Here is a 12615-nt window from a genome sequence, read left to right on the forward strand (position 1 = left end):
TTCAGAGGCAAAAAGCTAAAAGCCCCGCTCATCTAATTAATACTGATCTTCATAGATGTTTTTGTAATTCATTGCATATTCTCTTCTTTTTATCTTATTTGATTTTCAGTTGCTTGAGGACAAGCAACAATTTAAGTTTGGTGTTGTGATGAGCGGATAATTTGTACGCTTTTTGGCATTATTTTTAGTATGTTTTTAGTATGATCTAGTTAGTTTTTAGTTAAAATTCACTTTTCTGGGCTTTACTATGAGTTTGTGTATTTTTCTGTGATTTCAGGTATTTTCTGGCTGAAATTGAGGGACCTGAGCAAAAATTTGATTCAGAGACTAAAAAGGACTGCAGATGCTGTTGGATTCTGACCTCCCTGCACTCGAAGTGGATTTTCGGGAGCTACAGAAGCCCAATTGGCGCGATCTCAACGGCGTTGGAAAGTAGACATCCTGGGCTTTCCAGCAATATATGATAGTCCATACTTTGCCCAAGATTTGATGGCCCAAACCGGCGTACAAAGTCACCCTCAGAAATCCCAGCGTTAAACGCCGGAACTGGCACCAAAATAGGAGTTAAACGCCCAAACTGGCATAAAAGCTGGCGTTTAACTCCAGGAAGAGTCTCTACACGAAAATTCTTCATTGCTCAGCCCAAGCACACGCCAAGTGGGTCCGGAAGTGGATTTTTATGTCATTTACTCATCTCTGTACACCCTAGGCTACTAGTTTTCTATAAGTAGGACCTTTTGATGGCGGCATTCAAGAGAATCCGGAAGGTCTAACCTTGTTTGTGGTATTCTGAGTAGGATTCAATGATTGAATGACTGTGACGTGCTTCAAACTCCTGAGGGCGGGGCGTTAGTGACAGACGCAAAAGAATCACTGGATTCTATTCCGGCCTGATTGAGAACCGACAGATGGATAGCCGTGCCGTGACAGGGTGCGTTGAACATTTCCACTGAGAGGATGGGAGGTAGCCACTGACAACGGTGAAACCCTTGCTTAAGCTTTCCATGGAAAGGAGGAAGAAGGATTGGATGAAGACAGTAGGAAAGCAGAGAGACGGAAGGGAAGGCATCTTCATACGCTTATCTGAAATTCCTACCAATGAATTACATAAGTATCTCTATCTTTATCTTTATGTTTTATGCGTTTATCACCATACCCATTTGAGTTTGCTTGACTAAGATTTACAAGGTGACCATAGCTTGCTTCATACCAACAATCTCTGTGGGATCGACCCTTACTCGTGTAAGGTTTATTACTTGGACGACCCAGTACACTTGCTGGTTAGTTGTGCGAAGTTGTGTTTATGCCATGGTATTGAACACCAAGTTTTTTGGATTCATTACTGGGGATTATTTGATTTGTGAAAAGTATTGATCACAATTTCGCGCTACCACAGAGCTCAGACATATAACTCGATACAACCAAACCAGGGGACAATAATAGAAGTTTTATCTAGGAAACTCTCTATACACCATCAGTGGCCAAAGAAGTCGACAAGTCAGACGCTCTGACAATCTCCAATCTAAACTTGGGTTGGATGACTCTCATCATCAAATATCTCAAATTTGATGTTCTCCCTAAAGAAGAAAGGGAGGCAAGAAAACTTATAAGGGAAGCATAGAACTACACTGTGATTCATAACATCCTCTATAGAAGAGGAGTATCTACACCCTTACTAAAGTGCATTCCGACTTCTAAGATTGAAGAAGTCCTAGAAGAAATCCTAGTGGCATCTATGAAAATTACCTAGGAGCAAGGTCACTAGCTAAAAAGGTGTTACGAGCTGGTTTTTATTGGCTGATCTTATAGAGAGAAGCAGCCGACTTTGTAAAGAAATGCCCACCATGACAAATGCATGCCAACTTCCATGTGGCGCCACCAGAAGAGCTCATAAGCATCACTTTACCATGGCCTTTCGCAAAATGGGGTTTGGCCTTGCTCAGTTCATTTTTTCAAGCACCCGGACAAGTGAAATACCATATAGTAGGGATTGGCTACTTCACTAAGTGAATTAAGGCAGAACCTTTAGTGTCCATTACAGTTAAAAAAGTCAAAATTCTTCTACAAAAATATTTTCATCCGATTCGGAATCCCATTCTCCATCACTACTGATAATGGTACTTAGTTCACTGACTTGACCTTCAGAAGCTTGGTGGCAAGCCTTAAAATTAAACATAAATTCACATCGGTAGAGCACCCTCAGACCAATGGACAAGCAGAAGTTACAAACAAAGTCATAATGGTCGGGCTCTAGCAAAGACTACAAAACGCAAAAAGAGCAGGAATTGAGAAGATCCCTGAAGTTCTATGGGCATATCGGACAGCTCCCTATTTTATAATTTGAGAATCTCCATTCCGATTTGCTTATGGCATAGAAGCCATTCCCGTAGAAGTCAATTGAGAAAGTCCAAGGGTGAGATTTTACAATGACGTAGGAGACATCCAAGCTCAAAAGGAAGAAATCGACCTTCTTCCTGAAGTCTGAGAACAAGCTCGGGTAAAGGAGGAAGCATTGAAATAAAAGATGTCCACAAGATACAACAAAAAAGTCATCAGAAGAAACGTTGCCACAAATGACCTTGTTCTGATCAGAATGACATCGGGGTATAGAGGTCGGACGAAGAAAAGTTGGTTGCAGATTGAAAAGGATCTTACAAGATCATTGATATCTTGGGAAAAGGTTACTACTAAGTATCCGACCTTCAAGAGTTTTTCTGAAGAGGGTTTTAATGAGGTATCATATCAAAGGATAAGAGTTAAGATAGAAAAGCTCTTAGTAACAAAAACCAAATGAACTTGTAAATCATTTTTTAATGATATTTATTTATTTTCCGCTTTCTATGTTGTTATTCTACTATATACACCAATTTAACCTTAATAAAGCGCGAAAATCATTGCCCAACCTAGATGGTCTGCAAGATAAAGTGATGAGGTCCAAATTGGTGTAAGAAGTTACATAAGCAAGTCGTGATCTGACCTCATCTACTCATACAAAAACAAGTTAGCAAGAGGCAAACCTAAAATGAAACACAAAAGTAACTTGATAAAAACCTAACCGACCTATTAAGGTTGGATTTGAGTCTCGATATTAATAGAACAAATTATTACCCTAACTTACAACCGTTTGTTAAAAATGAACTGAGAAAAGGAGTGTAATTGAAATAAGTGTCTAACCTTTCTAAGTTGACATAGTAAGAACAAGTTATCTGACCTCATAAAATAGCTCGACCAAACGAGTTGAAAAAAGGTTTTAAAATAACATGTAAAAACATTACCAACTCTTAGAAATGATTCGGAAAACAACCGAACTATACAAAAAATGTTTAGTAAGGAGGATAACATCCTCAATTAATAAAATATTTACTAAATGATATTCAAAATTCACAAAAAACAAACAAAATTATTACTATGCAGGCAAAAACTATAAACACTTATATAAGTGTAGAAAGTTAAAAGCTAAAGCATTCAAAATCCCAAACCAGGGCAAAATAGTATTCAGCTTGTAAGAACTGAGCCTAATTAACTGCCTAATTAGATAATTAAAATTGCCTAAAATAGGATCCGACAATTTAGAATGAGAATTGGAAGATTTAAATATGATTTTTGGGCTCAATAGATTTTTCTGAGTCAGAAAATGTTTATTCTGCAAAAAATCGAGAAAAACCGCGAACCGGCAGCTGAACCTGTCAAACCGGTTTAAGTCTGTCCAGTACTGGGTGAGAAAAATTTAAAACAGTCAAAAACCTTAGAAAAATATTAGAAGTTGAAAACCGAGCGTTAATTTTAAAGGTTTGGCCCAAAGTTGGGCTAAACGGGCTAAAAACACATTCAAGAGAGGGAGGGCAGCTGAAGTGAGAAGAGAGTGAGGGTTTCCAAAGTCACTATTCACCTACAACTTCAATCCACGATATCTCGAGCTACGGTGCTCCGATTCGCGTGCCGTCAGTGGCTACGCAAAGCTCTCACTGAACCCGTCACTTCTAGCTAAGCCTTGTCGTAAGTTTTTTGAGATTCTCTGTCTAGTTTTCTGCCCTAAGAATTTCGAGTTTTTGGGTTTTGAAATAAGTGAGATTTTATGATTTTGGGTGTTTAGGTACACTCTAACCTTTGATTACCATTGGGTTTGGCTTCCAAAACTGTTGGGCAAGGTAAGAGGTCTTGAACTCTTGTGAAATTTTGATTATGGTGAGTCCTAGGTTGATTAGTTATGATTTATATGTAGTATAGCTTGAGGTTGTGATTATTGGCAGTTATTAGAGCTTGTTGATGCTTAATGGAGTGATTGGTAGCTTGGATTGTGGTTGAAAGCTCAACTTGTGCTCATTTGGGATTTTGGTGTATATTGGGAATCGGTCAAGGTATGGTTTCAGTTTTCTTTATGTAATATATAATATTCATGGATACTTAGGCTAGTGACCTATAGGATAGGACTGGATTATATTGATTGTTTGGTTTGTTGAGATATGATGAATGATGAATGATTAATTGATGAGCTTTGGCTATGTTGATGGAAGTGTTGTATGATAATATATGATGATTTGATGATTTAGAATATTGATAAATTAAAACGTTGATGTTGGTAGCATGATATTGGAGATTGAGCTTGAAATTTATTATAATAATGATGGTTAGTAAGGGTGAAATGATATTTGATTAATGTGTTGGTGAAAATATGAGTGTATTACCCTGTATTTGATAATGAGAATTGATGATTTTATAAGGTGGAGGGGTGAATTGAGGTATGGAAAATGGTAAGATTTGATGTGGGATGGAGTTAATGTGGTTTTGGTTGGTTTGAGTTGGAAAAGTTGAGAAATTGGTAAATTGTGAACTTTTGGTAAAATGAAAATTTTGGTAAACTTCCATGAATCATATCTTGAGCTACCTTACTTGAAATTTAATTCCTTTTATACCAAATGATAGGTGATTGAACAAGCTTTAAAATGGTTTAAGTTTTGTGGAAATCCGATATCGGTAGAAGAAGATATGATTGTGGGAAGTTTGGTGTCAAAATCTAAAATTCTGCAAAGTTACAGAATTTTGTGATTTCTAGTATGTGCGCATGCACACCCCTGTGATTTTTTCTAACCTGTGCGCACGTACAGACTTGTGTATACGTACACACAGGGGAATGCTTCCTGTTTAGAGCGCTAGCTCAACCTGTGCGTGCACATAACCAATGGAGTTTTACAACCTGTGCACACGCACACATTGGGAATGGCAGTCTGTTGAGGGCACTAGCATACCTTGTGCGAGAAAAAAGAATTCTGAAATTTAGTACCTGTGTGTAGGCACACCTCTATGCGGACGCACACGTTTTGAAACTTTCTCCGGGCGTGCGCACGCACACCCCTGTGCGTACGCACATGCCCTCTTTTTCAAACTTAAACTTTGTTTTCAACTACTTCACCTTCCCAACAAGCTTGTAAGCTTCTGTGACACCATTTTAAGATTCTTGGGCTTATTTTTAGGCATTGAAACATGGGAAATGTCTTAGGAGAAATTATTTGGTATTTCTTTGAAAAGTTAGAGAACAGAGGCTAGGTTTCTGGTGTACTGAGGATGGATTTGGTGGATTGAGAAGGATGAAAGATGTATGAATTGAGAAAGTGACGAACTAATGAGTTCAAAATGGAAAGGTTGAATTGACAGTGGTTGAAATGAGTCGAGGACTCGGAATGAGATGACGGATCCATGATATAATAAAAATGTTTTCTGAAAACCACTGATGTATCATTTTATATTAAGATTTTTGAGACGCTATGCGCTCAGCAGGGACGGTGGTTAATCCCGCCTGTGGAGGTAGCAGCGGCGGCGTAAGGATGGTGGTTATTTACGCTTATGTTGAGATGTGAGGTTTGTGGCAAGAGTATCCCGCTTGCATCCCTTCGGATCAATAGAGTGTGTAGGCACAAAATCCTGGACGGTGATCCGAGCACCATATCTCGGGGGTTCCCAATGAAGATTCTATTGGGCGACATCTCCATGGAGATGTGTCGGGTTGGCAGTTGAATCGACAATGTGATATCACAACCAATAGGACAGGCATTCGTCATGTGCATCTTTTATCTGTTTGTTTGCTTTGCCGACTTGTAATTGTATGCCTAATTGTATAACATTCCTAATTGCTTACTTGAATTATTTGCCTTATATGCTTCTACTTGTGTTTTACTTGCATTGATATTATCTGTGATTTCTACTGGGATTGAGGAGATTCGGAAGGCGGTGGCGATGGGATCGTGATGAATCCATATTTGACAATATATTTTGGTTTGGTTTGAGTGGATTTCATCACATAAAGCCACATTTATTCATGTAAATAGCATACTTCGGTGTTTTCTCTCTAAATTGTGCCTAATTGTGAAAACATGCTATTTTGAGCTTAAATTAGTGATTTTAATCCCATTTTTATGCCATTCGATGCCATGACATATTTGTTGAGTGATTTTAGGTCCTATAGGTAAGTTTGGCAACGCAAAAGTGGAAGAAAGCATGCAAAAAGGGAGAAAACATGAAGAAAAAAAGGAGAAGCATACATTGGAGTGTGCGTGCGCACAACTCACTGGGTGTACGCACAAGTACCTGTGCACACGCACAAGAAGAAAATCAGCATGTGTGCGTACGCACACACCTGTGCGTACGCACACATCCCAACACGTGACTCATTTAATGAAAATCGCTGCGGGTGATTTCTGGGCCTCCAGAGCCCAGTTTTGGGATCTTCTAAAGTTGATTCTTGCTATATCAAAGAAGGCCTCACTCCATGTGAAAGGGGGGGGGAAAATTAGGGTTAGTTTAGCATTATGTAGGTTGTTTTCTAGAGAGAGAAACTCTCCCTTCTCTCTAGAATTAGGGTTTTTAGCTTAGCTTCCTTTTAATTTCGTCACTTTAATTCTTGTTTTAGTGTAGATTTCTTTATGTTTCCTTGTTCCTTCATCTTGATATTCTTTATTTCTCTTGTTACTTCCTTTATTTTGTCATTTTTATATTATGAACACTCTTTATTAATTTTACCTTCAATTAATGTAATTTATGTTTTATGTTCATTTATTGCTTTCTTTAGTTACTGTTATGATTTTCTTGCTTTTGGTATTTTAGATTTTATTTTTAATGCAATTTTATTTTATTTTATTCTCATGCACACCAAGTGTTTGATAAAATGCTTGGCTTAGTTTTTACATAGTTTTTCTCCACTCTTGGCTTGAAATTGATGACTTTGGTGACTCTTGAGTCATTGATGTCCATTCTTGTTTGATATATTAGAGTAGTTAGTTGATTTGGTCTCCATTGACTCTATGTGACCCTTAGTGTTGACATAGGACTTATGGATTGAAATTAACTATGCCTACTTGACTTATCCTTGATGTAAGGTTGACTAAGTAGGATTAACTTTTCATAATCATCATGTGTTTGTGGTCAATGGCTAGGATAGGTAATCTTAGTTCTCAATTACTTGCCAGCTTGCATTTGAAGTTTACTTTCTTTGCATTTAATTGCTTTGACTTTTATTGCTTTGATGTTTAATTTCTTGCATGCTTAGTTTTCACACTCTTGATTGAGAAATTGGGTGTTTGGGTGAAATTGAGTTGTGGATGTCCATTCCGCTTTGTGTGAGGATTGTTAATTGGTTTGATTTTTCTTGACTCTAAGTGACCCACTAGTGTTGACGTAGGACTCAAGGATTGGGATCAATTATGCCTTTTTGACTAATTCTCAAGTAGGATTGACTAATTGGGATTAATTTCACACAATTGCCATGTTTGTGGTCCATAACTAGGATAGGAATCCTTAATTACCCAATTCTCACCAAGAGCTCTTTTTACAATCTAAATTTCCATTTTCATTGCCTTTACTTGCTTTCATTCATTTCTTTTCTTGTATGTTTATTTACTTTCTTGCATTTTAATTCCTTGCCTCATGTCATCCAACCCCCGTCTCCTCTCATAGCCAATGATAAGCACTTTAATTGCAACTCCTAGGGAAAATGACCCGAGGTTTAATTACTCTTGATCTCGGTTATCTTGATTTGAATTTAATATTTGATTGATATTCAATTGTTGGGTTAGGGCTATACTTGCAACGGACAAATTCTATTTTTAGTGTAAAAATCCGAACCCATGCTATTGGACATTGTCAGATCGCATGGAGGATAGGTTGGTGAAGGCTGTGGGATAGCAGAGAATTGTTAGACTAGAAAATCCCTTAAGTTAGATTACCCCTTTATTATGTTATGGTTTAAGTTATTCTTCTATGTTTTAAGTTATGCTTAATATTTTAGTTATGCCTTAAGATGAATCTTGTGATGAATATGAAGTCTAAGATTGTCCCAGGGTCTTATATCTTACATCACTGGGCACTGTTACCATACTGAGAACCTCCGGTTCTCATACCATATTCTGTTGTTATTTTTCTGATACAGGTCACAACCCACCTCAGTGAGTTGCTCTGATGGTGACAAAAGTGGAGGATCATGGATACTTTTTAGAGTCCTTTTGATTATTCTGTTTATATATATCTCACTTTTGTATTTTGCTTTTGCCTAGAGGCTTGTATTGAGAGAGAAAAACTTGTATAAGCAGTTTTAAACTGTCTGGTTTCTGTATGTCTATTTTATAGCAAGCCGGCTTAAACTCCGCGAGCCGTGGCTAGATTCTTATGATATTATACTCCTATCTTTTGCTATATTATACATATACCTTGTGCTTTAAATTAGTAGCTTCGCTAGTATGTTTTGCGCTTTTCAAATCCTGTTTTTGAGCTATATCCTTCATCGGGATTCTAGAATATATTAATTCTTCTATATATTATATGTTTGAGCTTTAGAACTATCGTATCCTTTGATTAATCTTTGCCTTACGACATGAGGTAAAGCTTAGGCATTGCATACTCTGTGTGTATTTTCTTTGATGCTATTAGGTTATCTACTTGATATTGCTTAGCATGTTTGTTTGTGAATGTCTGTTTGGGATAATTAAAGCACTAGAATTTTGACATTGAGACTGATCACCTTGATATCAAATGTTTGGTGTAGACAGGAACCCTAATGGTCACTCGCGGACGAGGTCATACACGTTCACGAGCTGCAACTGGTCGATAACCATGCCAAATTCATGGCAGCAATGGCGAATCTTGCAAACACCATGGAGGCTAATGCTGTTGTGACTCTGCAAGTTGTGCAGAGGTCAAGCCAACAAGCTGGAAATGGAAACGGGAATGGCAAAGGAAATGCGAATGATAATGTTGAAGGGAATGAAGATAATATGGGAGGTGCCCCGATGACCTTGGCGACTTTTCTCAAGGTTCATCCAACCCCACAAAAGTGGACAACTGGTTTCAGGCCATGGAGCGTGCTTTACAAGCGCAGCATGTTCCGAATAACCAATACGTGGAGTTTGCTGCTTATCTTTTGCTATATTATATCTATACCTTGTGCTTTAAGTTAGTAGCTTCGTTAGTACGTTTTGCACTTTTCAAATCCTATTTTTGAGCTATATCCTTCATCGGTCTTCTAGAATATTCTTCTATATATTATATGTATGAGCTTTAGAACTGTCATAACCTTTGATTAACATTTGCCTTACGACGCGAGGTAAAGCTTAGGCTAATTAGGGTGTTACACAGCTATTACAAAAAAGTGTTTAAAATCCACAAGCTAGGTCACCACAAATGTAGAAATAAATGTTCTAACGTAATAGAGAGAGGAAGGGAGATTTTTGGCAGTTGGAGTGGAAGAGTCTAGAAGAGTTTCATGAACTCAGGCACCAGAGGTTTTCAATTCCTCGGTAAGGATGGTCTCAGCCTTAAGAGAAACAATCTTTCCATCAATCATAACTTTGTTGGGATCAATAAGAGTGAGGTCGACCTCGGGCGCAAGAATCCAGAATTGAGCTTTCAGATTTTCAGCCATCTCATCTATCCCCAGAGCCACTGATTCCTCCAAGTACCCATGCTCCTCCTTCAGCCTAGTAAGTTCTTCCTTCAAATCCAACTTCTCCTTAAACACACAAGTATAACTTTCTTTAACTTTCTTCTGCAATCCCTCTGCCATAGCATGAGCTGTCTTGGACTGCTTCACCCTCTCACAAAGTTTTGAAAGATCGAAAGTAAGAACCCTTTTCTCAGCCTCCGACCCCGACTTGGCCTCCCATAGAGAAGTGACCTCAGCTCAAAGGTCAGACAACTCTCTCTAGATAGTACCAAGCAGAGTTTACTCCAATTGCTTTACAATGGTTGAACACACCCATGCCATCCAAATACCTCCTCGAGCCAGTACCTCCAGGTGTCTTTTGAGGGAGACATCTTCCATCCTTATAGAACTATAAGGAAGGATATATTCCTCACAAAAGGCAATGATATTGAAAACCTGATTGTAAGCACTACAAATCTCGGAAGATGGAGTTTTTCATTTTTGAGAATCTGAGTCGGTGAAGGGAGGCACAAGGAGAATAGTTCGAGATAAAGGCTCCATAGTCAAAGGTGGAGGAGGAGGAAGGACGATTTTGGGCAACTAAAAAAAAGGACAAATCTGACTTAGAGGGAGAAGAAAGGTCTCCCGACTTACTGGCATCTCTCAACTGGATAGCCCAAGCAACAACATTCTTCTTTTCCTGACGCACTCTTTGTAAAGCATCCGAACCGTTGGTCATCCTTGCTACAAAAATAAAAAACAAAACTAGGAAAGAGACTAAGGTTACATAAGTCAGACAAACATACAAGTGTCTGCAAAATGAAAAGCTAGCTACTAGTTCGGTACCAACATAGCTCGGCTTGCCCCTCAAAAATTTCTTGGTGTTGAGATGAGGAAATTAGCCCCAACATTCCTAAAACAAGGTTACTAGACACTCCTCTATCTCTTCCAGACCATCAAGGTTATACTTAATGACACTGGAATCCTCCTTCCAGTATAAAAAAAGGGAGTTCATTTCTCTCATTGAAGAAAAATGGTCAGATACCCTCTATAGGTCGAACCTTAAAGAAATACTTCTTAAAATCTTGAAAAGACTCATCAAAAACTTCTTACAAAGTGATGTGGGCCTATGAAGTGCATTAAGAATATTGATACCCACTCAAATTGTCCTTGGAATGGAATCATCCTATTAAACTCTTGCATGAAAGCTTCCACTTCTTGGGTGTTCACCTTTTCTTCGCCACCCTTTTCTAGCTCTTCCTCACCAACCTTCTCTAAGTTTTCCCTACTATCATTCAATCCATACTTAGGAGGTTGTGTGAAGTCTACTTCCATACCTCTCTCAAACTCAAAAAGAGAAGGTTAATCAGGATCATTGAGGTGATTGACTAAAGTGGACAAAAAATCATTGATGATGGAATCCATTTCTTGATCAAGTTTCCTCAATTCTCTTTTTACTTCTTCCGGTTCAATTGTTTTACCTTCCTCCTCTTGTGACTCAAGCCTTAACTCCACTTCTTCTATTTGAGACTCCATGTTCTCCTCCTCACTACACTCCTTAGTTGATCCTCCACATTCCTCAAGGGAAATGTCTTGATTGCTTGAGTGTAGTAAGGCCAAGCGATTCACCACTTTGGCTATGGTAGCCATGAACTCCCCTTGCTTCTTTCGGAATTCTCCTTGCTCTTGGAGAAAAGCTTGAAGATCTTATTGTTCTTGGGGCAAGGGTTGGAGAACTTCACATTTAGGTGAAAAAGAAGGTTCAATTATTGAGAGAAAGGTTGTATAGTTGGAAGGTGTGTTATGTGGGTGAGGGTATTGAGGTGGTGTGTAAAGAGGTGATGGTTCATATGGTTGGTGGCAAAGTATATAAACATTTGGATTCCATGGAGGTAGATGGTGTGGTGCTTGAAGCTTTGGTAGTTGGGGGTTGTGTAAGGGGTACCATTCATATCTTTGGATTGGTATGCACATTGGGAAGGGATTGTCTCATTGTAACATGGGGGAGGTAGTTGCCATAAGTGTTGCTCATACGCATACGATTTCTCCCTCAATTGATTCTCCCACTCCATGATGCAATCCAAATTTGAAGTCATCATACCTTACAATGTAATCACAACCAAAGTCCAAGCAACAAGGGTGATAACTCATAGAAAAAGTAGAAAATAAAATCTAAAGACATCAATAAACAAGAAAAACAAACGCCTAAGTATTAATAAAAACAACCAAATAACCAAAAAGTAGGCTATTTACACTATGGACAAATTTACAACAACAAAAAATATGACACCAATTGCATGTCCCTGGCAACGGCACCAAAAACTTGATGTGAGCCAATAGTGGGTTAGGAATTTTCCTCAAAATAGAATTAGCGTTGTAAGTATAGTCCCAACCCAACAATCAACCAACATCAAAGTTTAAATTTAAAAGATTTGTCACTATCCAAAACCACTAAAAACCGGAAATTTTAAGTCCCGGGTCGTCTCCCTCGGACAATGCAATTAAGATGTCATACTCTTGGTTGTGAAGAAAGGGGGGTTTTCAAGCATGAAACGGAAAATGTAAAAGAACCAAGGAATAAAATAATTAACAAAGGATAAAAAAGGATATTAACGCAAATTAAAAGAAACAAGATCAAAACTTAGTGAAAATGCTATAAATGCATAAAAGAGCCTTGACTTAGGAATGAGAATTAAGGAATCCTATCA

The sequence above is a fragment of the Arachis duranensis genome, chromosome 9 (genome assembly GCF_000817695.3).
Source record: "Arachis duranensis cultivar V14167 chromosome 9, aradu.V14167.gnm2.J7QH, whole genome shotgun sequence".
In the NCBI taxonomy this organism is placed as follows: domain Eukaryota; kingdom Viridiplantae; phylum Streptophyta; class Magnoliopsida; order Fabales; family Fabaceae; genus Arachis; species Arachis duranensis.